The sequence below is a fragment of the Neolamprologus brichardi genome, chromosome 12 (genome assembly GCF_056152115.1).
Source record: "Neolamprologus brichardi isolate AB-2024 chromosome 12, ASM5615211v1, whole genome shotgun sequence".
Classification (NCBI taxonomy): domain Eukaryota; kingdom Metazoa; phylum Chordata; class Actinopteri; order Cichliformes; family Cichlidae; genus Neolamprologus; species Neolamprologus brichardi.
The window spans coordinates 33,713,446-33,739,956 of record NC_142115.1 but is presented as its reverse complement, the minus strand read 5'-3'; the positions used below and the strand labels follow the sequence as shown (position 1 = coordinate 33,739,956).

General features: G+C 41.7%; 3 pseudogenes across 3 annotated transcripts in view; 1 reads left to right on the top strand and 2 right to left on the bottom strand.

Annotated features, from left to right (window-relative positions):
- LOC148100331 (SH2 domain-containing protein 3C-like) overlaps nt 1-26,432 on the top strand; it is a 32,536-nt pseudogene extending 6,104 nt beyond the window's left edge. Inside the window, exons 4-10 of the transcript XR_015719886.1 lie at nt 154-251; nt 21,189-21,649; nt 21,993-22,108; nt 22,721-22,892; nt 23,538-23,649; nt 23,770-23,979; nt 25,351-26,432. The product of XR_015719886.1 is annotated as an SH2 domain-containing protein 3C-like (transcript). The remainder of the gene's footprint in view (nt 1-153; nt 252-21,188; nt 21,650-21,992; nt 22,109-22,720; nt 22,893-23,537; nt 23,650-23,769; nt 23,980-25,350) is intronic.
- LOC148100328 (UDP-glucuronosyltransferase 2A2 pseudogene) overlaps nt 5,123-26,511 on the bottom strand; it is a 41,973-nt pseudogene continuing 20,584 nt past the window's right edge. Inside the window, exon 3 of the transcript XR_015719867.1 lies at nt 5,123-6,704. The product of XR_015719867.1 is annotated as a UDP-glucuronosyltransferase 2A2 pseudogene (transcript). The remainder of the gene's footprint in view (nt 6,705-26,511) is intronic.
- On the bottom strand, nt 8,550-12,035 carry LOC148100332 (UDP-glucuronosyltransferase 2B31 pseudogene; annotated as a pseudogene). The gene is made up of 2 exons (XR_015719866.1): nt 11,932-12,035; nt 8,550-10,160 (listed from the first exon to the last, which is right to left on the bottom strand). The product of XR_015719866.1 is annotated as a UDP-glucuronosyltransferase 2B31 pseudogene (transcript).

Sequence of the window (26,511 nt, the reverse complement as noted above, 5' to 3'; positions counted from 1 at the left end):
TCTTGATTCACTTGGGGAAAACAATGGGGGGCTTCATAGAGCAGTTAAGTAAAAACATGAACTCATCCTCTTTACAATCTTGTGTTGTATGTAGTGGATGAAATTAAAATGAGTCTCGTGGTTCTATAATATGTGCCATCTCTCTCCATGTAGTCCTTCCTCTAACAACCACAAGGAGGCAGATGTGAACAGGCAACAGGATGGCCAACTGAGTCCTGGAGAATTGTTTCTTTCTACTCCTTCTAGCTGCTGTAAGTTAAACCTTTTCTCCTCTTGCCTCACAGCTTGATAATCCCCAAATACTCATCAGAATTATGATGAACTAATAGTAAAGCAGTAAGAAGAGAGTCAAGAAAAAGAGACTTAACTTGGGTTGTTGTCGCTCCAACAGCCAGGAACTTCAACCTGATTCAGAGGATCTGTGGCTGTTTGCTCTCTGGCTTGTATAACCTCAGCAGCAGGTCACTTGTGTAGACCTGGGCTAAACCCTTAACCTTAACCTCTTAACATACACCGAATTAGGGTCAAGCGGTGATTTAGCCACATACTAACTGAGCATTCTTTCAGAATCGACATGATTTTATGTTTTAAATATAATCTTTTTTTGCTCTGTAGTTTACAGTAAAAGATGACATCTGATGAATAGTAAGAGTTAAAAGAAATCATTCAAAATTTAGCTTAAAGTGTTTCCTTATCCAGAATTTAGATACTAATTAGTTCAGTCTTAAGAGAAGCGTGACAGTGGACAGGGTGGACACAAACATAGTTGCTGTAATCTAGCTGATGTTTAATGCAAGGATGGGTCTCTGAGTTTCTATGTATAATGAAGAATATTTATATTTCCATGTTTTAAACACAAAAGGAACAAGGAAACAGGAAAAAAAGAACAAAGTATAACAAGAATAATCAGGAATTCTAATAAAGACATCAAACTGTTGATAAAGGTTCAAATTTAATTTCAAATTTAGGAAGTAATCATCACGGTTGATGCAAAATATCATTGTCAAATACATTTCAATGAACTTTAATTCTCTGTGAAAGCCATGTGCTAAACATGGTCAGAATTTTAAATGAATGAAAGAATACATATTCTGTTTGGTTTATTAGGCTTAATAATAGGGTAAGATTTATGATTGGGGTCACTGCCGATGATGATGCACACCACCAATCAAAAGTTTGGACACCTTCTCACTTAATGGGTTTTCTTTATTTTTACAACTTTCTAGTAAAAATAAATGTTTCTGCTTTTGTAGATACATACTGAAGACATCAAATATATGAAGCATAATATCTGGAATTATGTATTTAAAAAAAGAAAGAAAAAAAAAAATAACTCTAAGTATGTCTCATATTTTAGATTCCTGAAAGTAGCTACCCTTTGCTTTCTTGACATCGTTGCAAACCTTTGGCCTTCTCTAAATGAGTAGTCACTCAATGATGTAGTCACCTGAAATGGTTTTCACTTCACAAGTGTGCCTTGTCAGGCTTCATTTGTGGAATTTCTTGCCTTCTTAATGGGATTGGGATCATCAGTTGTGTTGTGCAGAAGTCAGATTGGTACACAGCTGACAGCCCTATTTAACGACAGTTAGAATTCATAGTATGGCAAGAACCAATCAGCTAAGTAAAAAGAAACGACAGTTCATCATTACTTTAAGAGCTGAAGGTCAGTCGATTCGTAAAATTGCTAAAACTTTGAATGTGCCCCCAAGTGCAGTCGCAAAAACCATCAAACGCTACAACGAAACTGGCTCACATTAGGACCACCCCAGGAAAGGAAGACCAAGAGTCAACTCTGCTGCTGAGGACAAATTCTTTCGAGTCACCAGCCTCAGAAACTGCAAGTTAACACGCCTCATATTAAAGCAGCAGATACATCTCTACATCAGCTGCTCAGAGGAGACTGTGTGAATCAGGCCTTTATGGTCAAATAGATGCTAAGTAACCACGACTAAGGAAAAGCATCAAGCAGAAGAAATTTGTTTCGGCCAAGAAACACAAGGAATGGACATTAGACCAGTGGAAATCTGTACTTTGGTCTAATGAGTCCAAATTTGAGATCTTTGGTTCCACCTGCCGTGTCTTTGTGCAATGCAGAAAACGTGAACAGATGCAGCGGCATGCCATCCCATGCGGTTTGCGTTTACTTGGACCATCATTTATTTCTCAACAGGACAATGGCCCCAAACACACCTCCAGGCTGTGTATGGGCTATTTGATAAAGGAGAGTGATAGAGTGCTGTGCCAGATGGCCTGGCCTCCATAGTCACCTGACCTAAACCCAACTGAGATGGTTTGGGATGAGATGGACAGCAAAGTGAAGGCAAAAAGGCCAACAAGTGCTTGTGATCTTTGGAAACTCCTTCAAGACTGCTGGAAAACAATTTCCGGTGACCTCATGAAGCTCAACGAGAGAATGCCAAGAGTGTGCAAAGCAGTAATCAAAGCAAAAGGAGGCTAATCCAAAACATTTTTTGAGTTATTTCACACTTTTTTGTTTATATTCGGTATGTGTTCATTCATAGTTTTGATGCCTTGACTGAGAATCTACAATGTAAATACTCAGAAGAATAAAGAAAAAAATATTAAATGAGAAGGTGTGTCCAAACATTTTTAGAAATCAAAGGTTTAAAAGACAAAATAATTAAGAATTTAAATTATGTTTTGCGAAGCTGAAAACGAATTAGATAGCAGAAATCCCAAAATCATGTAGTAATTATTAATATAGCTAAATTAATAATTACATCAGCAATAGAAACATTAAGGGATATTCTTAAATAACCAATCGTGACTGATAGTGATTTATGCTGACAGGTAAGAAAGTGGTACAGTACTGTTTTTAATATATATATTGCACACTGTGTCTGTATTACGGTAAATATAACGGCCAGAATGCTAATGTTGTTTTTCTGTAACTAAATTTAATTACACTTAAATGTAAATTTAAATTTAACTTTTTAAAGGGTAGATGTATGGATTATAAAGATTGTACAGTAATGTCAGTCAGCAACATTGTCTTGTTTATCTGTATTCAAAATTGCAAGATGAAAATTCAAGAAACATTTATATTGAGCTCATTTTCTGAAACTAAATACAGAAGTAAGTGGTTACAAATTTTGTAACACAATCATCATTCCTTTTTGACTTTGTTTCTGTAAAATAATCCCTCCCTCAAAACCTCCATTTACCAACAATGTAGAGCATAGCAGCACTGCAAGTGCCAGCAAGTTTGGATGGCACATATCTGAAAGAGATTCTGACAAAGATGTCAACATGTTAGATTATTTCTTAAGCTAATGGTTTGAGTTCAAGAGCTTGTATCACCCTAATAACTAATGAGAGATATACCTGAGATAAAGTTTAAGTTGGGAAAATATGGACTGGCCAATATATAAACTTGGAGGTCAGATGTATTTGCCAGGTCTCCTTTGGTTTTGGCTTTTAAGATAAAAACTCAGATTTAAAGGTTAAGTTATATCTGCAGATAACTTAAAGTTTGTGTTCCTTCAGTAAATAGAGGCTGACAAGAAGTTTGGAAGCTAGAGACGAGCATGTTGCACAGTAAAGGTGATTGTGGTTTGGAACCCCAGACTGTTCATATGATCTTAATTAAAGTGTAAATATGAGAAAAAATGCAGAATTCACTGTACCATTTGAAAAAAAAGAAAAAAAGAAATGCGGGTGAATTTGAGAAACTAAAGTGAAACTCTAAACACTATGAGATTGTCCTTCAAGTCTTCTTTGGTTTCAATAACTAAAAACTTGCATTGATTCAGGTCAAATTAAATAATATAAGGAAACACCAATAAGCTTCTTTATTTCTTATTCGAAAGCGATGGTAAATTTCTGTTCTTCAGGATAAGACCAGTTTGAACAAATTCTTCAGCTTTCACGTTCTTCCAGTAAAGTGATACAGTCCAATACTTCACTTTACTCATGCAGCAAATAAGACGTTAGTGCTTAATGAAAGGTAATCACGTTAAACCTAACCCTTCATAGTTTTTTATATATTGTCAGTGAGAATGTTTAGTAGTTTTTCGTCTGATGATCAAAACCTTAGGAAACAGTTTTAAATAAATACTACTCGGGGTTGGGGGTCATTGCTGATGATGACTTCGACCTCAAAAAGTTTAAGAGTAAAAACAATAAGTACTTTTAAAATGTTTCATGTAACAAAATGGTAAAGCTGAAACTTGACAAAAATAGTGACTTCAATTATCCCTCAATAAAAAAAAGAAAAATCGCATAATAAATAGGTGTCAGATGCAAAACTTTAATAAATCCTGAATATATGTTTTAACTAGTTAAATGTAGTCATGTTATTATTAAATTTAACAATTCAGACATTTCTGTATTTATTTTTTGTTAAAACAGCAAAGTGATGAATAGTGATCCATAGTTAAATGTAATAAATTGCGTGTATCAAGTTGTATCAGATTTCAAATTACTTTATTTTGTATTCCAACAACATTTAAAAGAGAGTGGGAAAATATATAGTACATAGTGAACTTCAGCTACTTGCACACTGGTTCTATATTACTGTGAAAAAGTTGGTCAGGATACATAAGTTTTAGTAATAAATTAAAAAAATATCACCATAAAATTCTGTGAAATTTCTACAAAAATACATATAAAAAAATACATTCTATTGTTGAGCACTGCACGAGACCAAACTCTTCTTATGTGCTCTTAATAAAGGATTAGGCATCATCACCATACGACAGTCAGAAACATTTAATTGTGTCCCTGTTTAACGGTTAGACAATTGTAGGAAATGTGATGATTCTTAAAGTGTTTAAACAGCAGACTATTCCAAATCAAATGAATATAAACCCATAACTGAGTCATTGATTTGCTTGCTTCATTTACTAACTTTTCCCTGAACAACACTGAAAATAATTTCTATTTTAGGTTTTTAAGATACTGACAAATAAGCAAAAATACATCTGAAATATGAGTAGACCAAGGTCATTAGAAAATGTGAGGCTTGTATAGCTGAATTGAGCTGCACACACACTCAGGTTTGTTACACTACCTGTACGAATTTATCTCCGTCCTTCTTCTGAATAGAGAACAGACGACAAGCATACAAATTTTGTAACACAATAATCATTCCTTTTTGACTTTGTTTCTTTAAAATAATTTATGGAACAGAAACCTGACTGCTGAAACAAAAATGGTAAATACTAGCAGAATAACTGTCAGCAGAAAGGCTGCCACATCAATCGAGTAGTACTGGATGTTGGACATCTTGTAAGACTCCGTCCTTAAGTGCGCCGCTCCTTTGTGCCGCATGACAAACTCGATCCAGAACATGGCTCGGTCCAGCGGTTTCATAGGCTGATCTCTTTGGATGCTGGACAGGTCCTTCATCTTCTCCCTGTAGCATGGTTGGTAGAGTACCTCCTTTAGCGCCTCCAAGAAGTTTTCTTTGTTCACTGTTGCAATATCAAGGACTTTGGCCACACCTCTTGCTTTCATCCTGAAGAAGTTATCAGCCTGGTCAAACATAAGGGGCAGGCCAACCAGGGGCACACCGTGGTAAACGGCCTCCTGTATCCCATTGGTGCCTCCGTGGGCCACAAACACTCTGGTCTTGGGGTGACCCAGGAGGTCATTTTGGGGCAACCAGTCCAAGATTCGCGTGTTATTACCAAGGGTGGATGGTCTTTTGCCTTTGTGCCTCCAAATCACCTTCTGAGGAAGCTCTGCAAAAGCAGCAGCAATGTCTTCAGCGATGTCCTCTGGAAGTTCTTCTACCAGCGTCCCCAGTGTCATCACAATGACACCATGTTCACCCGAGCTCTGCACAAAGTCCTCTAGCTCTTTAGACAGGGGCTTGGAGGGTTTGCACTGAAATCCTGACATGTAGACAACGTTTGGCATTGTGGGTCGAGGGAACTCAAAGGTGAAATCGTTTCTCATCAGCCAGATATCTGCTGACTGAAACAGCTCCATGTAATGTACGTCACTGCCAAAATGATGATGGACAAATGGTTTGTAAGTTGGTTCTGTGACATACCAAATTTGTAAAGTTGAGAAGAAAAAGTAGAGCATATTCTGGACACGCTGAATGAAAGTCATCTTGTCAGTCAGCTCTGACCCTGGTATGGGAATGTAAGAGAGTGGGGAATGTGCAATTGCAAAATGGCCATCACCCTGAATAGTCCATCGGACATTAAAGACAAGTGGAAGACCCAAACGGTGAGCCATAAGAACACCTGTACCAATTGCAGGATCAGTCAGAACCAAATCATATTTGTCATCACGGAGGCTCTGCATCAGCTTGGTATCCTCAAACATGCGTTCCACCATCTCAAGCACTTTGACATGCACTTCATAAAACGCTTTCACTAAATCATATTCTATTGATAAACGTGTCCACAGTGAAGCACCTTGTCGACGCATGATTAGTGTTTTCATAACAAATCCCCCAAAGCACTCTTCATCAAATCCGGCCGAGGAATTTATAGGGATGGTCTTGTAGTGAGGGGACTCTGACTTGATGTACCAGGTATCATTTGGCCGCACCACTGTGACTTCATGACCTCTGGAGTGAAGCTCTTCGATGATGATATTCATGTTGATCCAGTGACTTCCATCCATAGGGAACACCAAGACTTTCCCTCCATTTACCAACAATGTAGAGCATAGCAGCACTGCAAGTGCCAGCAAGTTTGGATGGCACATATCTGAAAGAGATTCTGACAAAGATGTCAACATGTTAGATTATTTCTTAAGCTAATGGTTTGAGTTCAAGAGCTTGTATCACCCTAATAACTATGAGAGATATACCTGAGATCAAGTTTAAGTTAGGAAAATATGGACTGGCCAATATATAAACTTGGAGGTCAGATGTATTTGCCAGGTCTCCTTTGGTTTTGGCTTTTAAGATAAAAACTCAGATTTAAAGGTTAAGTTATATCTGCAGATAACTTAAAGTTTGTGTTCCTTCAGTAAATAGAGGCTGACAAGAAGTTTGGAAGCTAGAGACGAGCATGTTGCACAGTAAAGGTGATTGTGGTTTGGAACCCCAGACTGTTCATATGATCTTAATTAAAGTATAAATATGAGAAAAAATGCATAATTCACTGTACCATTTGAAAAAAATAAAAATAAAAATAAAATAATGAAATGCGGGTGAATTTGAGAAACTAAAGTGAAACTCTAAACACTATGAGATTGTCCTTCAAGTCTTCTTTGGTTTCAATAACTAAAAACTTGCATTGATTCAGGTCAAATTAAATAATATAAGGAAACACCAATAAGCTTCTTTATTTCTTATTCGAAAGCGATGGTAAATTTCTGTTCTTCAGGATAAGACCAGTTTGAACAAATTCTTCAGCTTTCACGTTCTTCCAGTAAAGTGATACAGTCCAATACTTCACTTTACTCATGCAGCAAATAAGACGTTAGTGCTTAATGAAAGGTAATCACGTTAAACCTAACCCTTCATAGTTTTTTATATATTGTCAGTGAGAATGTTTAGTAGTTTGTTGTCTGATGATCAAAACCTTAGGAAACAGTTTTAAATAAATACTACTCGGGGTTATAGGTCATTGCTGATGACGACTTCGACCTCAAAAAGTTTAAGAGTAAAAACAATAAGTACTTTTAAAATGTTTCATGTAACAAAATGGTAAAGCTGAAACTTGACAAAAATAGTGACTTCAATTATCCCTCAATAAAAAAAGAAAAATCGCATAATAAATAGGTGTCAGATGCAAAACTTTAATAAATCCTGAATATATGTTTTAACTAGTTAAATGTAGTCATGTTATTATTAAATTTAACAATTCAGACATTTCTGTATTTATTTTTTGTTAAAACAGCAAAGTGATGAATAGTGATCCATAGTTAAGTGTAATAAATTGCGTGTATCAAGTTGTATCAGATTTCAAATTACTTTATTTTGTATTCCAACAACATTTAAAAGAGTGGGAAAATATACAGTATATAGTGAACTTCAGCTACTTGCATACTGGTTCTATATTACTGTGAATAAGTTGGTCAGGATACATAAGTTTTAGTAATAAATTAAAACAATATCACCATAAAATTCTGTGAAATTTCTACAAAAATACATATAAAAAAATACATTCTATTGTTGAGCACTGCACGAGACCAAACTCTTCTTATGTGCTCTTAATAAAGGATTAGGCATCATCACCATACGACAGTCAGAAACATTTAATTGTGTCCCTGTTTAACGGTTAGACAATTGTAGGAAATGTGATGATTCTTAAAGTGTTTAAACAGCAGACTATTCCAAATCAAATGAATATAAACCCATAACTGAGTCATTGATTTGCTTGCTTCATTTACTAACTTTTCCCTGAACAACACTGAAAATAATTTCTATTTTAGGTTTTTAAGATACTGACAAATAAGCAAAAATACATCTGAAATATGAGTAGACCGAGGTCATTAGAAAATGTGAGGCTTGTATAGCTGAATTGAGCTGCACACACACTCAGGTTTGTTACACTACCTGTACGAATTTATCTCCGTCCTTCTTCTGCATAGAGAACAGAGGACAAGCATACAAATTTTGTAACACAATAATCATTCCTTTTTGACTTTGCTTCTGTAAAATAACTTACGCAACAGAAACGTGACTGCTGAAACAAAAATGGTAAATACTAGCAGAATAACTGTCAGCAGAAAGGCTGCCACATCAATCGAGTAGTACTGGATGCTGGACATCTTGTAAGACTCCGTCCTTAAGTGTGCCGCTCCTTTGTGCCGCATGACAAACTCGATCCAGAACATGGCTCGGTCCAGCGGTTTCATAGGCTGATCTCTTTGGATGCTGGACAGGTCCTTCATCTTCTCCCTGTAGGATGGTTGGTAGAGTACCTCCTTTAGCGCCTCCAAGAAGTTTTCTTTGTTCACTGTTGCAATATCAAGGACTTTGGCCACACCTCTTGCTTTCATCCTGAAGAAGTTATCAGCCTGGTCAAACATAAGGGGCAGGCCAACCAGGGGCACACCGTGGTAAACGGCCTCCTGTATCCCATTGGTGCCTCCGTGGGCCACAAACACTCTGGTCTTGGGGTGACCCAGGAGGTCCTTTTGGGGCAACCAGTCCAAGATTAATGTGTTATTACCAAGGGTGGATGGTCTTTTGCCTTTGTTCCTCCAAATTACTTTCTGAGGAAGCTCTGCAAAAGCAGCAGCAATGTCTTCAGCGATGTCCTCTGGAAGTTCTTCTACCAGCGTCCCCAGTGTCATCACAATGACACCATGTTCACCCGAGCTCTGCACAAAGTCCTCTAGCTCTTTAGACAGGGGCTTGGAGGGTTTGCTCTGAAATCCTGACATGTAGACAACGTTTGGCATTGTGGGTCGAGGGAACTCAAAGGTGAAATCGTTTCTCATCAGCCAGATATCTGCTGACTTAAACAGCTCCATGTAATGTACGTCACTGCCAAAATGACGATGGACAAATGGTTTGTAAGTTGATTCTGTGACATACCGAGTATGTAAAGTTGAGAAGAAAAAGTAGAGCATATTCTGGACACGCTGAATGAAAGTCATCTTGTCAGTCAGCTCTGACCCTGGTATGGGAATGTAAGAGAGTGGGGAAGGTGCAATTGCAAAATGGCCATCACCCTGAATAGTCCATCGGACATTAAAGACAAGTGGAAGACCCAAACGGTGAGCCATAAGAACACCTGTACCAATTGCAGGATCGGTCAGAACCAAATCATATTTGGCATCACAGAGGCTCTGCATCAGCTTGGTATCCTCAAACATGCGTTCCACCATCTCAAGCACCTTGACATGCATTTGATACAACTGTTTCACTAAGTCATGCTCCATCGATAATCGAGTCCACAGTGAAGCACCTTGGTGACGCATGGTCAGTGTTTCTATTACAAATGCCCCAAAGTGCTCTTTATCAAATCCGGCCGAGGAATTTATAGGGATGGTCTTGTAGTGAGGGGACTCTGACTTGATGCTCCAGGTGTCGTTTGGCCGCACCACTGTGACTTCATGACCTCTAGAGTGAAGCTCTTCGATGATGATATTCATGTTGATCCAGTGACTTCTATCCACAGGGAACACCAAGACTTTCCCTCCATTTACCAACAATGTAGAGCATAGCAGCACTGCAAGTGCCAGCAAGTTTGTATGGCACATCTCTGAAAGAGAGTCTGACAAAGATGTCAAGATGTTAAATCGCTTCTTATGAGCAAGGGGTTTGAGTTCAAGAGTTTGTATCACCCTAATAACTAATGAGAGACATACTTGAGATAAAGTTTAAGTTGGGAAAATATGGACTGGCCAATATTTAAACTTGACCACTGCAGGCCAGACATATTTGCCAACTCTGCTGTGGTTTTGGCTTCGATAAGATAAAAACTTAGATTTAAAGGTTAAGATACAGATTTGAATTATTATCTTAAAGTCATGAGCTTCTTACAGCAGTGATCATCCCGAATAGTTGATCTCATTATTGATAAGTTACTGATTATTTGCTAGGTTTCGATACCTTTTTAACACCGTAGCCACAAGGCAACTGCAAAGGTTTTAAATAAATAGATATTACATATTCTGTTCGTATAGGGTTAATGTCTGGGTTTGGGTCATTGCCGATGTTGACTTAAACCTCCAAAGGTTTAAGAGTAAAAACAATAAGAACTTTTAAAAAGCGTCATGTGATAAAAAAAAAAAAAATAAAGCTCAAATCTGTCAAAATAAAAAAGCAACCCTTTTTTTAAAATATAAACAACCAAAACGTAAGTTATGAATGTTTAAGAACACATTAGATGTTATCTAGTCATTCTTATTAAACATAAGAATGACAGTTAAATCCAAGAGGCCAATTTATTTTCCTGATTAGAAGTCGGGATGTATTTAAAAAGCTAACCTCTGAGCCTTGTAATTTCACTTTGGGAATGTGGCATTGTAAAATACTGTGGTATTTTACAATGCACATCGTTAGTGATCTAGATTACTAATCTGAGTAAATAACACGACTCAGTCATTTCAGTTTATGATTGACAGCAAAGGTTGCCGTATAGCTAAAACCACCCTGATTCACACCGCCACCAGTCGTTCTACAAAAGATTTCCAGTTTTTTTTCACTAAGCTGAGGCACCCTACTTTAATACTTGCATAGCAGTGGGTATGAAATTATAAAGCAAAATGTAAAAGCTGCCATTATTTAATGTTAAATGGTAAATGGACTGTATTTGTATAGCGCTTTACTTAGTTCCTATGGACCCCAAAGCACTTTACACTACATTCAGTCATCCACCCATTCACACACACATTCACACACTGGTAATGGGAAGCTACATTGTAGCCACAGCTGCCCTGGAGCGCACTGACAGAGGCGAGGCTGTCGGACACTGGTGCCATCGGGCCCTCTGACCACCACCAGTCAAAAGACCTTTTGTGCTTGCAAGACTTAACATTTTGTCTTTAGTTCCAAAATTAAAATAATCAAAACAAAACTTTATAAGAAAAATCTTTGTTTTGCATCAAAAAAAGTAACTCCATGTTCTCTCTGTATTTAATTTGAGAAAGTCTGAACTTGTGTGACCTTTGAAGCTTCCTTCTTTTTTTCGAAAGAAAACAATTTTCCAAGCTGAAATGCATCCGATTCCAAAACAATTCATTCTTTTTCTCGCTTTTGTTCCTTGTGATCAGAACAAACTATGACTGTGAATGAGGATAGTTTATATAGTGAGATTCCTCCATGCAATCATAAAGCTCAGCCTTGTTATTGTTGAGAGGAGACATCTGGGAAATATTCTGTTCTGAGCTGGTCGGTCATGCATATTTCAGAACAGAACTCGCAGCGTAACTACACAAAGAAATGCTCTATAACAGCATTAAAGGTATTTGGGGTTTACATTAAAATGCCATTTTATCTTCTAAAAGTCTTGCTGATCTTGGGTTTTTGATCTAAGTACTTACCTAGAGCGTCCCTGTAAAAAGATCTCACGTTTCAACCAGAGCCTGTTGTTTGTGTCCAGCCTGCTTCACAGCCCGTCTGAGTGAATGACTGCCGTCGGGCTCTGACGAGCAAAACACCTCTGACCGCATCAGCTCTAAGGTAGCAGGAGTAAGGTTCAGAGCCTTTTGTAGTTTTCAGTAGAGATGGCACGATACCACCTTTTTATGTCCGATACCGATACCGATATCATAAATTTGGATATCTGCCGATACCGATATGAATCCGATATAGTGTGTTTTTTAATCAATAAAACTGTTTTTTTAATATCTTGCTGCTTTTTGTATAAGTTCATACTCAAGTTAAAAAACAACAACAACACTAAAGCTATTCTGTTATACCTGTATGTAAAAAAAACACACTGCACCCAAAATATTTCATAGATCAGCAACACTGATCAATCTAATAAACTTAAACCTACTCCATCCTCCCTATTCTGGTATTTTAAAGAGTACTTAGCAGAAATATTAAGCAACCTAACTAATAGGGTTGCAAACTCCCAGCAAAAGAAAATAGGGAACCACCCCCCACCTCATGATGCTTAATCAACATAATCAACTTTAATTTGATGCAGGGTGAAAAAAATTCACAGAAATCAATTATTTTTCAAGAATAATTAAATAGATTCAACATCTTTCTTCAACAGAATTGCAGACTGCACAGATGGTATTTTCCCAAAGGAAAATGTACTATAGCTTACTAGAGTATATTAGACTTAACAGTTACTATATACAGTAATGGACTTCTATACATTTTACATCAGATTAAAACTTTGGGTGTAAGATTCAGATAATTTTTAAATAATTAAAAGCTCGACATTTTAAATGAGAATAAGAAAGAAAAGTATGTCTTTGTGCCCCCTTTTCCCTGTTCATGCCCTATCGGCCCCCCTGGCTAAACTTTGCTAGATCCGCCCCTGCACAGTTACCAGCTGTCAGCTGCGTAGAAAAAGATCCTGGTGTAGAAAGTAATATTAAATAAATTCTAACAACAGCTTATCAAGCTTAAACGTGCTGCTGTTGTTCAGCCGCTGGTTTCCTCTTTCTGGTGAGAAGTGGGCGATAAAAAAACAAGAGAGACTGACTCGCGACAGAAAAGCCGATCAGCTGATCATTAATCAGTTTCACATTGAAGTAGCAGCAGGAGAGGGAGGGAGAGAGAGAGAGACAGTTGCTCTATATATCGGTTGTTAAGCTTAACGCGGGAATGCTTTACAAACATTCAGAGATGAACTTACACACTTTCTTTACTTCTCTCTGGGATAACTTCCTCGGAGATGAAATGTTTGCTAGCAGGCTACAAATACACACAGCCGCTCTATCACGTGACCACACTGCTCCGACATGCTACGGTTATGAGCCGAGTTACACCGCGTAACAAGTTTTGTGAGGTGCTTTTTTGATATTTAATGGATCGGATTACATTTTTTATTTCTCTCCAATATCCGATCCAGTAATTTAGGTCAGTATCGGACCGATACCGATACGTAATATCGGATCGGTCCATCTCTAGTTTTCAGCAGAAAGGTTGGTTACATAAGAGAAAACTGGATCAAATGTTGTGAACTCTGATCAACAGATGTAGTAGATAATACTGTTGCTACTAGGGATGGGTATTGATAAGATTTTCACGATTCCGATTCCATTATCGATTCTGTTTAACGTTTCGATTCTTTATCGATTCTCTTATCGATTCTTATTTTTAAAAAGAGGAGAACACACAGGTTGATTAGCTTTGAACTTTGTTTTATATCTTATCTTTGAACAAGGCAGAAATGTAGGAGTACAAACTCAATAGTGAGATCTTAAGCGATTCACAGCCTACTGCTCCTCGATGGGGTGCCACGAGAACCCAGGGAAAAAAAAAGTTGTAAATGTAAAATAATAATAAAATAAATATTCTGTTATAGCAATAACAAAGTATAACATAAGTTATTCAGTGGCAATTACACAAGAAAGTCCAGTAACATTCACACTCTCCTTTTTAAAAGTATATATGTAACTATATCAGCCAGCAAAAAATACAGTCAACTCAAGTCCAATGGAACTGTGCACTGTGCAATTCTGCATCCATCAACTATGGAGAATTAAAAATTCTTTTGCAGAAATATAAGCATATCTGCTTTTTCAGGAAGGATACGTGATCTTTCTGGACTTATGGTCTCTCCAGCTGTGGAGAACACCCTCTCAGGGGTGGAGGATGCCTGCACACACAGAAACCTTTCAGCCAGTGCTGACAGCAGGGGCAGAGTCTCTCTCTTGCTCCACCATCATAGGGCGGCGTTATCCTTGCAGGGGATGGGGGTTAGGCTTCTATACAGCTGGATCTCCTGATCCAATCTCTGGGCCAGGGAAAGAACGGGCTGCCGTTGTTGGAATGACTGCAGCTCGTTGTCCTCTTCTTCAAAGAGTTCCTCCAAGGCCGTTTTTTTTTTTTTTTTGCTTTACTGGTGGCGCCTGAAATTAAATGGACATGATAAAGAATTAAGCAAAAAATGAACAATCCATGACATTTAAATTATCATCACAATAAACTAAACTTACATAGTCTTCTTCATCCTCATCTTCGACACACTCTCCCGGTGTGTCTCCTTGCTCCAGGTGCTTGAGTAGAAAGTGGCAAATAAACAAACAAATCAAACTAAGTACCACAGATCCATAGATGAAAGGTCTCACTCTCACAATGGAAATGTGCTACAGTGAAAAACACCGTCATATTGAAATACCTCATCTGCTCCTGCCTCTGTCTTTGCTGCAATTGCTGCTTCCCTGATCCTGGAGCCAGACTTCATCCTTATCCACTTTGGATTTAAATCGGGGGTCCAAGATGGTGGCCTCCTCCAGGAAGCTCTTGATATCAGCGTCCTTAAATTTTTAAGAGGGAGGAAAATGGGACATCATGACAATCCTTCAGTATTTATAACTGTTATTTTATTTATGATAAATCCATCCATCCATCCATCTTCATCCGCTTTATCCAGGGCCGGGTCGCGGGGGCAGCAGCCTAAGCAAAGAGGCCCAGACCTCCCTCTCCCCAGCCACCTCCTCCAGCTTATCTGGGGGAACACCAAGGCGTTCCCAGGCCAGCCAAGAGATATAATCTCTCCAGCGTGTCCTGGGTCTGCCCCGGGGCCTCCTCCCGGTGGGACATGCCTGGAACACCTCACCCAGGAGGCGCCCAGGGGGCATCCTTGTCAGATGCCCAAACCACCTCAGCTGGCTCCTTTCGATGTGGAGCAGCAGCGGCTCTACTCTGAGCCCCTGCCAGATGGCCGAACTTCTCACCCTATCTCTAAGGGAGAGGCCAGCCACCCTTCGGAGGAAGCTCATTTCCGCCGCTTGTATCCGCGATCTCGTTTTTTCGGTCACTACCCACAGCTCGTGGCCATAGGTGAGGGTAGGGACGTAGATCGACCGGTAAATTGAGAGCTTGGCTTTTACACTCAGCTCCCTCTTCACCACGACGGACCGCTGCAACGTCTGCATTACTGCAGCTGCAGCCCCAATCCGTCTGTCGATCTCCGGCTCCCTTCTCCCATCACTCGCGAACAAGACCCCGAGATACTTGAACTCCTCCACTTGGGGCAGGAACTCATCCCCGACCCGGAGTGGGCACTCCACCCTTTTCCGGCTGAGAACCATGGCCTCAGATTTGGAGGTGCTGATCCTCATTCCCGCTGCTTCACACTCGGCTGCACAAAACACATGTAGACTGGTTGGGCAAACTCCCATGCACCCTCAAGTATCCTCGAGAGGATGAAGAGCTGGTCCAGTGTTCAGTGGTCCAGGACGAAAACCGCATTGTTCCTCCTGTATCCGAGGTTCGACTAGCGGACGAACTCTCCTTTCCAGCACCCTGGCATAGACTTTCCCGGGGAGGCTGAGGAGTGTGATCCCCCTGTAGTTGGAACACACCCTCCGGTCCCCCTTCTTAAAGATGGGGACCACCACCCCGGTCTGCCAGTCCATGGGTACTGCCCCTGATCTCCACGCAACATTGCAGAGGCGTGTCAACCAGGACAGCCCTACAACGTCCAGAGCCTTCAGGAACTCGGGGCGGACCTCATCAACACCAGGGGCTCTGCCACCAAGGAGTTGTTTAACTGCCTCAGTGACCTCGCCCCCGGAAATTGGCGGGTCATTCCCCTCATCCCCAGACTCTGCTTCCTCCTCGGAAGACGCGTCAGTGGGATTAAGGAGGTCCTCGAAGTATTCCTTCCACCGCCTGACAATTTTCTCAGTCGACGTCAGCAGCGCTCCGCCAGCACTATACACAGTGCAGGTAGAGCACCGCTTTCCCCTCCTGAGACGCCTGACGGTTTGCCAGAATCTCTTCGAGGCAGTCCGAAAGTCTTTTTCCATGGCCTCTCCAAACTCCTCCCACACCCGAGTTTTTGCTTCAGCCACTGCCCGAGCCGCATTCCGCTTGGCCTGTCGATACCTGTCGGCTGCCTCCGGAGTCCCACAGGCTAACCAAGCCCGATAGGACTCCTTCTTCAGCCTGGTGGCTCCCTTCACCTCTGGTGTCCACCATTTGGTTCGGGGATTACCACCAGGGCAGGCACCAATCACCTTGCGGCCGCAGCTCAATGCAGCAGCTTCGGCAATGGAGACGCTGAACATGGTCCATTCGGACTCAATGTCCCCCGCCTCCCTCGGAATGCTGTTGAAGCTCTGCCGGAGGTGTGCGTTGAAGATCTCGCGGACTGGGGCCTCTGCTAGTCGTTCCCAGCACACCCTCACTACGCGTTTAGGTGCACCAGGTCTGTCCAGCGTCCTCCCCCGCCACCTGATCCCACTCACCACCAGGTGGTGATCAGTTGACAGCTCAGCCCCTCTCTTTACCCGAGTGTCCAGAACATATGGTCGCAGGTCTGGTGATACGATTACAAAATCGATCATCAACCTACGGCCTAGAGCGTCCTGGTGCCACGTGCACTTATGGACACTCTTATATTCGAACAAGGTGTTCGTTATGGCCAAACTGTGATTAGCACAGAAGTCCAATAACAAAGCACCGCTCGGGTTCAGATCAGGGAGGCCGTTCCTCCCAATCACGCCCCTCCAGGTCTCGCTGTCGTTACCCACGTGAGCATTGAAGTCTCCCAGTAGGACAACAGAGTCTCCAGGTGGAGCACCTTCCAGCACACCCCCCCCCCCCCCCCCCCCCCCCCCCCCCCCGGAGGCTGGGTACTCCGAACTGCCACTCGGCGCATAAGCGCAGATGACAGTCAGGACCCGTTCCCCGACCCTAAGGCGCAGTGAACAAACCCTCTCGTCCACCGGGAAAAACCCCAACATACCGGCAGCAAGCCGAGGGGATATTAGAATACCCACCCCAGCCCGCCGCCTCTCACCAAGGGCAACTCCAGACTGAGACAGAGTCCAGCCCCTCTCCAGGAGACTGGTTCCAGAGCCCAAGCCATGCGTAGAGGTGAGCCCGACTATATCTAGCCGGTACCTCTCAGCCTCACGCACTAACTCAGGCTCCTTCCCCACCAGAGAGGTAACATTCCATGTCCCTATTGCCGGTCTTGGCAGCTGGGGGTCAGTCCGCCAGGGCCTCCACTCCTGGCCGCCACCCGGCACACAATGCACCCGACCCCTATGGCGCCTCCTGCGGGTGGTGGGCCTGCGGGAGGATGGGCTCATGTCTCCTCTTCGGGCTGTGCCCGGCCGGGCCCCATGGACTAAGGCCCGGCCACCAGACGCTCGCCCTCGGGCACCCTCCCCGGGCCTGGCTCCAGGGCGGGGCCCCGGTAACCCTATCCCGGGCAGGGTAAACTGTTCCATCGGTGTTCTTTTCATAAAGGTCTTCTGAATCGCTCTTTGTCTGGTCCCTCACCCAGGACCAATTTGCCATGGGAGACCCTACCAGGGGGTAAAAGCCCCAGACAACATAGCCCCTGGGATCCCTGGGACACACAAACCCATCCACCACGATAAGGTTGCGATTCACGGAGGATAAATCAATCATCAATTGTACCTGGTATCGTTTGGAAAGATCTTTCTAAATGCTGTCCTTTATGCTCCTTGTGAAGGCAGAGTCATCTTCTTGTACGGTGTAGTGTTGCTGTAGCTTTTGCAGGATGGGCAAAATCTCATCACAGGTCGGACTTCTGTCACTGGACACTGCTAGTGTGGAGGTGTAGTGCTTCCGCATGAGTACCACAAACTCCTCTGCTTTTCTTAAGTCATCATTGCCCATTTTAGGAAGTCTGCAATATCAACAAAGCAAAAATACAACAGATATGTTGCTTAAAACAAACAAAAATAAAACCTGAGTCCAAATTAAGCCATATTATCATTATTTTTCAATACCACTCACCTTTCCTTTTCTATGGATGGCAGGAAACTGCTCGCAGAATCTCTCCATCATCAAATACAAAGAGTTCTATCTGGTCTTTACATCTAGGAGCAGCATATGCTTGGGCAGCTCTGAGGGGTAACGCGTTCACAACTTAAATGCTAATGTAAGGTCCCATATGGTCCCACATATCTTAGTTTATAAATTTAATTTGATCATGATCTAATGATTATAATATACACAATCTTAAAAACCATATTTACTATGCTTACTGAGCAACTCTTGCTTCTCCTTCAGGACCACTTTTGCCATGTGGGACCTCTTCATCCATACAATCACAGAGCGAATTCTTGCCGCCCAGTTGGAAATGGCAGGACAGTTGTAGAGCTTCTGAGCTCCAAGGTTCAGGGTGTGTGCAAAGCATGGAAACTTGAGAATTTGTTGCTTTTTGACAGCTACATCCATGTTGGCTGCATTATCAACAGTGGCTGCCACAACCTTGTCTTTGATACCATACTCAACTCTGGCCATTCCTGACATAATGCAGCGTTACTGTGAGGTAATGATCTTGACTAAAACTTGTCCATCCATCTGCAGTGATGGCTTCCTTCAACACATGTTTCAGCTGAGAAATCAGATTAGCCTTTTCGACTGCATACCAAGCAGGGATCAAGTGGTTGGTTAAACTGTCTCTGTTTGGGGCTTTGTACTTAGGGTTCAGAGTCTTTATCATTTCTCTAAAAGATATAGAAATGGAAACGGATGAAACATCTGGTAAGAGGAGAACATGCAACTTTGACATTCCCTGACTTAGCCTACAATTAAACATTCACTTACCGAAACTCGGGGGCATCTACTGTGGCAAAAGGGTGCAAGCCTTTTACAACAAACTTAGTCACTGCTCGGTGACATTCGTCTATCCTGGCCTGTGTCATTTTACTTTTCCCTGCCTCTGTGAAAGGAGAAGCCACCCGTAGACTTCAGCGAGAACTGCCAGCATCTGAGCCAGTCTGTCTCTGTCTGTCTCTCTCGTCATGGTTATCTGAATGCACAGTAATAGCAGGTTTTGCAATAAGGTAAATCGCGCTAACATAATATGCAATGCTAGTTGCTTAGTTACCTGCAGTATTAACGGGAGAGGACGTGGAAACGCTACCGCTGCTGCTGGGTTGAGCTTCGCTAGTCCGGAGCGGATCAAAAACACGACATTCGTTGAAAGCTATCGCGTGTTTTTTGAGCAAATGCTTTTGCATATTCGTCGTGTTTCCTCCCTTTGATGAAATCTCTACTTTGCAAGTATTGCACGTTGCCCTGTTGTCATCCTTTCTCATAAAGTGTAACCAAACTTTTGAGCGTTTGTGCCGCTCTGGCGCCATGTTTCCTACTGGGTAAAAGACGCTACTCAACGCGATGGCGTCATTCGGGGCGACTGGAATCGATAAGGGAATCGTTTTTAAAAATGGCAAACGATTCCAAGGAATTAAAATAGTGGGAACCGGATCTCAACAAGAACCGGTTTTCGATACCCATCCCTAGTTGCTACAGGTTACTATAGACAAAGGCAAGTGTATCTGAAATGAATGGATGGTTTTGGGTCAAGACATTTGAGGATAAAATGGAAGTAATTGAAAAATTGAAGGCAACATAGAAATAACGTGCAAATGTGGAAAGAAAACAGTAAAACTTTATGAGAATACTACACATGGGTAATGTGTAATTATTAAACTGTTGTAATTTACTGTGACGTAAGTAGAAGGTTATCGGTGTGCCTAATCAAACAGTGTGTTCAAATAGTGAGTTCATGTACATGAACTTCATTACCTCGCCCTCTGACTTAAAAAAGTGAACGTGTTGGTTCACAAGACAAATAAATTGCACATTAAAACAAATAGCAGGCCATGAGTTAATGATCAGGAAAAAGAACATTAACAAGAAAAAATTCCCAAGTAAAGCTGCAATAGAGTTCGAAAGAGTTAATGCAAGTCTTCAAAAGATACATTATACTGTAGGTGTGTCCTATTAATTGATTAATTAATTAAATGATTCACATGATTCTACTGGATGTCCTCACACGGTAGATTAATTGCATTCAGAGACAACAACTAAAGATAAAAAGGAATCTACATTTCTGTTTATTAAAAACCAAATTGAGCAGCGCTGCTTGATATTAACTGACATGACTGAGTGAAGTCAAGGAAACCAAGACGGTGAGTAAACTAAATGACATAAAAGTTTGTAAGTAAAGATCCAAATCAGGGAGAGAAATATTATGGCATCGGTAAACTCAGTCTAGAACAGCGGTCCCCAACCGTTTTTGCGCCACGGACCGGTTTATGCCCGACAATATTTTCACGGACCGGCCTTTAAGGTGTCGTGGATAAATACAACAAAATAAAACTAGTACCGATACCGTAACACATACCATAACACACGTGAAAAGACCCAGGAAAACCGAGATAACGCTAAAAACGATAACAAAATAACGCTAAAAACTGATAAAAACCCTGAAAACCATACATTTCACACCTGAGTCTCAACTCTCGCGGCCCGGTATCAAACGACTCACAGACCGGTAGCGGCCCGAGGCCCGGGGGTTGGGGACTGCTGGTCTAGACAATAATGAAGGCAGAAATAAACTGACAGAAAGGAAGTGAAAATGCAGAAAGCAAAAAAGAAATTATCCTTCAAAATAAAGCAGGAACTAAACTGAAAAAGGGAAACACTGAGACACAAACTAAGGTGAAAATAAGAGGCGCACAAAATATGAAAGTTTAACATTAATTAACTGTGAGTCAACCCAAAAGCCATGATGGTATAATATTCCTCTCTGCCTTAGAGCCCTAAAATAATTGTCCAAAACTATTAACCACAAGTGGATCATCTTTTTCCTAATTGTTCCTCCCTTCTTCTCCAGCCCCCCCATCCAGAACTCCGTCCAGCAGCCGGACTCCCACTGTGACTCCGTCCCTGCCAAGGCGCTCGGACACCGTCCAACCTCTGCCCTCTCCCAGCAGCACCCTACAGAGACAGCATCTTGACAGACCCCAACCTCAACACACCCAGGTCTCTCCCTCCTCTCATGCGGACGGGAGCTGCTACACAGAGCTGTACCCTGGTCCTCAGAGCTATGTGGAGAGGCTGCAGGCAGAAGAGGGGTCAGCGGGGGTCGACCCACTGAGGGCCGAGGATGGGAATGTGTACTTTTCGCCTGTGGTGGAGACGGTCTCCTGTTTCAAACCCAGCAGGTACCAGTCACCACTGATGGGAAAAGAGAATAAGCCTCTAGAAGTGGGCGTCCTGCGGAGGGTGAAGGAGCTTCTGGTGGAGGTCGATCCCAGGACGATGGCCAAACACATCACCAAGGCTGACTGCATGGTACTGTTTATAGCTGCCCTAATCAATATTTGTAAAGTAATAGGGATTGTTTTTAAGGATGGACTGCAGCTCTGCAGAAAGGTTTAGGGATTGCTTTATTTTAGTCTGAACGCAGTAGCAACTATGCAGAAGGAAAACTAGTGCTAGCCATGCGTTAGTGATAACAAGTAACTATGGGGTATTTCTTTGAATGCAAATTCTAAACCATTTCTAAATCAAAGTGTTATTGATGTGTGAAAACATGCACATGTTTCAGGAGATTTTAAAGTGTATTTTCCTGCTCATCCTGTTTCCGCTAACTGAAATCTAATGCAGCAGTTCTTACATCTGTGTGTGTTCCTAGGTGGCCAGAATTCTGGAGGTCACGCCAGAGGTGCAAAGAATGATGGGCGTTACCTCCGGGATGGAGCTGCTCACGCTGCCACATGGACAACAGTTAAGACTAGACCTGCTGGAGAGGTGAATACTGTTCAACCAGTTCAGCTGTTCATTAGCGTGATAGAACGGTGTTTATCTGACATGAGCCTTATTAGACTTTTGTCCACCAAGTTGGTTTTTAGTTATCTGCAAAGTTATCTACTAGCAAATGTTTTTACAAACTGGAACCATAAACTATAATGCTGCTAATTAAGTTACTAGACTAGACTAGAGAGACCAACCTGGCTTTGTTACCAGGCTATAAGACTTTCATTTATACACAGGAGTCTGTGGGGTTTGGGTCATTTTTGTAGTCAGGCTCAAGTCATTAGGGAAACTGCTGTTTTTGGGACTTCTGCTTCGGCTTCCTTTTTCAGCCACAAAAGTTGTTACTTGAGTGTCACAACAGCAATGACATGGTGTGTTATTCATAATTTATTCATAGTAATTTATAATTCTTTCCATCTTTTTTTAGCCTTCTTTTAACTACATGATTTATTTAGTCTGTTTGAAACCATATGTCTGCTTTCCCTTTCAATGTTGTCTCCCTATTCCTGCTGTTGGAAGTCTTGTTCTGACTTTAAGGACCTCTTTAAGCAAAGTGTGATCACTGCGTGGGCTGATATGATGTGATATAACATAACATTCCTGCAGGTTTCAAACCATGTCGATTATGTTGGCTGTGCACGTGTTGGGCTGCACGGGGACGACTGAAGAACGAGCCTGCCTGCTTCACAAAATCATCCAAATCGCTGCCGAGCTCAAGAGCACAATGGGCAATATGTTTGGCTTCGCTGCAGTCATGAGAGCCTTGGAGCTTCCGCAGGTAAACATGCACTGCACGGAGCTTTGGTTATTTGTGTTCATGGAGATAGGGGAGGGATGCAGGAAACAGCCGGAAGAGCAAGGGATGTGTAACAAAGGTTGCCCGGGGTAAAGTTAAACCAGGGTATAGGTAAGAGATTAACAAATATTGACTTAATGGAACAGCGTAGTACAATAAACAGGAGGCTGTAACCCCTTGCCTACTGTGTATACTGCTATCAGTGTGCTTTATCACATCCTCAAACAAAAGGTGCAAAGTCATTTATTGATAACTTATTAACCTTTCAGTGATTTTATTAACTCAAATGCAGAAAAGTTTCTTCATTTTATATTTTTTCTTAGTTATTATTAATATATATTTTTAACTTGGCCTGTCTTTTCTGGCAAAGTTTCTGTACATATTCAAAACTGTCTTTACATAAAAAAAGACATCACCTCTGAATATTTTTAGGAATCATATACATCTCAACTATATTTTCAGACTGAAAAAAATAAAGACAGGGACAATTTCCATAAGATTAGCTGTCAAACAATTGTGGGTTCAGCTGTGCGGGTAATGCAAATAGTAAGACAAATTGAATAAAACAAATATATACAAAACAAGAGGAAGGAACAAAAGCAATAGTGTTGTTCTTCGGTCTTTCAGGTGTCCCGTCTGCAGGAGACTTGGATGGCGTTACGGCAGCGGCACACAGAAGGCGCCATTCTCTATGAAAAAACTCTCAGGCCATTTATGAAGAGCCTGAACGATGGAAGAGGTAGAGCGTCTCATGAACTCGACACCACATGATAAAAGCATGGAGAAACCATTCCTGCTCATATCTTGGTGCTACACCATTGTTTCCACAACAAACATGATCTCTGTATCTGTCTTTCAGAAAGCTGTCCGCTGTCCAACACCACTTTCCCCCACATCCTCCCTCTTCTGACTCTGATGGAGAAGAATGCGGTGGTGGGTGAGGAGGGGACAGAACTGTGGGAAACGGTGGAAGTTGGGGTGGAAGTGGTCATGTTCCACCTCGGGGCGGCGAGAACCATTGCCCAGCTAGGGGGCATCTACCGCTCTAACGCTGAGAGCAAACTACAAGGTGAGAGACGAAAACAAAATGCAGTATGTCTGCTTTATAACATTAGCAAATTAAATACAAACCTTTAGAAAATTTAAACACGAAAGACCGCAGGGATCCGTCTTGGGACCTGCTGTATTTACTTTCCACACACTTGCCATTCCACTGCAGGAACACGGATCGCATGTTAGGTGCTGCAGCTTACTGCTGTTCTTCATGTTGTTTCTAATGTGCTTTCACTTTTCTTTCCTTTCTTTTTTTAATACCGCTTTCCTCAAGTTCTAGCAGAAAAGTAGCCTAGCATTTCTTAGCAGCCACTTAAGCGTTGGTAGCCTAGAGCATGTTTTTATTTTCAATCTGGAAAAAGTCCAACACAGTAGTTCCAACCAGGTGGCAACCTGCAATAAAAATATAATAAAGTCAGATTGAGGCATGCATGAAATGCATGCAAGTCAAACTACATTTGAAACCTTTTACTGAAGAGACTGGTACATGCTGCAGCATTAAATAATCTGATTATAAAAAATAATTAGGAAAAGTGTTATAATTTCCTAAATCCCATTCTAAGGTCATTCTTGAGCTGATGGTTTATTTTAAGTTGAAGTTTATATTATTATTAATCAGTAATAAATAGCTTTACGACTGGTTGGCCAAATGAACAACCCAAGGCTGTATAGTGAACTGCAAGGACTTCCTCTTTCACTTCTCCTGTAAATAAACTCTTCTTTTCTTCTTCTGCTCCTGATGGGGTCTCCATCCATCTCACCCTATGCCCATCATCCTCTGCTGTCACGCCAACCCTCTGCATGCCAAATCTTTTCTGTGGTCTTCTTCTCTTCCTCCTGCCTGGCAGCTCAACGTTCAGCATCCTTTGTCCATTACATCCACTATCCCTCCTCTACATGTCCAAATCATCTCAGTCTTGCCTCTCTAAGAAACCGCTCAACCTGGGCTGTCTTCTGATACTCTCTTCCTGTCTATCCCGGTCACTTCCAATGTCTTTGTCTTGTCTTTTTGTCAGGAGCACCGCCTCTAAACCATGCATCATAGCAGGTCTCAATACCATCTAGTAAAACTTCTCTTTCGCTCTGGCTTCTGTCACACATCACCCCTCATGCTCATCCACACCCGCTCCACCCTGGCTTCACTCTCTTCTTCACCTTTCTTGTGCACTTGTCTATTCTGATGGTTAACCTCTGATATTTAAACTCTACCTTCATTACCTCTGCTCCTTGCAGCTTCCCTGTTCATCCCTCTCATTCACACATTCTGTTCTTGTTCATGTTTGAGACAGGTCCAGTTACAGGGACCTCTGTGGTAGAAATGGTAGTCCTCTTGTTCCTCTCTACACTCCTGTGCTGCTAATAATGTTAAACTGATGTGATGTTGCAGGTTTCCGGGAGCAGGCCAAAGTCCTGGAGCTTTTCCTGACCGATTTCCAGATGCGGCTGCTGTGGGGGAACCGGGGGGCCGAGGAGAAACAGGCTCTGCGATACTCTAAGTTTGACCAGGTGCTCACCGCCCTGTCCAACAAGCTGGAGCCACCCATCAGACGACACTGACCCCAGCACTGTTTTTAGAGGCCTTGTTTATGAGCTCATGCCTACATACATGGACAATTACTGTGTTGGACACTGAGAAGCTCCTCCACTGAAAGCTCATTAAAAGGGAAAGCGCTGTGATCTTTCAAACAAGGAGGCTTCCTAAGCGTGTAGACACCAGAACGAAGCAGTGCACCCACTTAGTTCAAATCTGTCACATGTAGCAGACCGGGATACTTGAAGAGTGAGACTGAAATTTTATAAATGCTTACCTTCCCGTACCAGCACTTTTCCAGTTCCTTTGAAGCTAAACTGATGTAACTCAAGGTTGAGGAACTTTATCTGAAAGCTTCAGCAGAATGACGACAGCTTGTGAAAGAAACCACTAAATGCTTTGATGGAGTCTCCAGAGAGTGTTTTTATTTTTGACTGAGGACTTGCACTGCTTCAACAACGTCACAGATCAACATTGTCCTGTGTTAGTTTACCTAACAAAGGACTGCATCTACTCCACAGTGGCACAGGATGACATGATTTGGAAGTGTAAATATGTGGTGCTATTTGAGGTTACCGAGGCTGTGCCTCAGTCTGATAGGCTCATGTTTGTAAATGTTTGAATCTCCCTAAAGGCTGGACCTTAGCTAAATCCACAAACATATGTCACATTGTAGAATGTAATAACAGAATAACTTTTTGTATCTTTTCAATTATTAGGATTTTATAATTTGAAGAGAATATTAAATGTAACCTGGGGTCAGTTTGTGTTTCCTCTTTGTTTCTTTTTTCTTCTTATTATAACGATGTCACTTTTAATGTGAGGGGAGTGAACTGATCCTAACTGCACGAGTACGGCACACAGGTGCAGATCATTTTTGTAATCTTAAACAGTTTTGCTCTTTATTTATCAAAAAGTGTAAATAAACGTTTATTTCACTGGAGGATTTATTGAATAAAAACAGTCATGCTTGTGAGCTAGCTGGCAACTCGAGCCGCGCTGCAGCATACACACCAA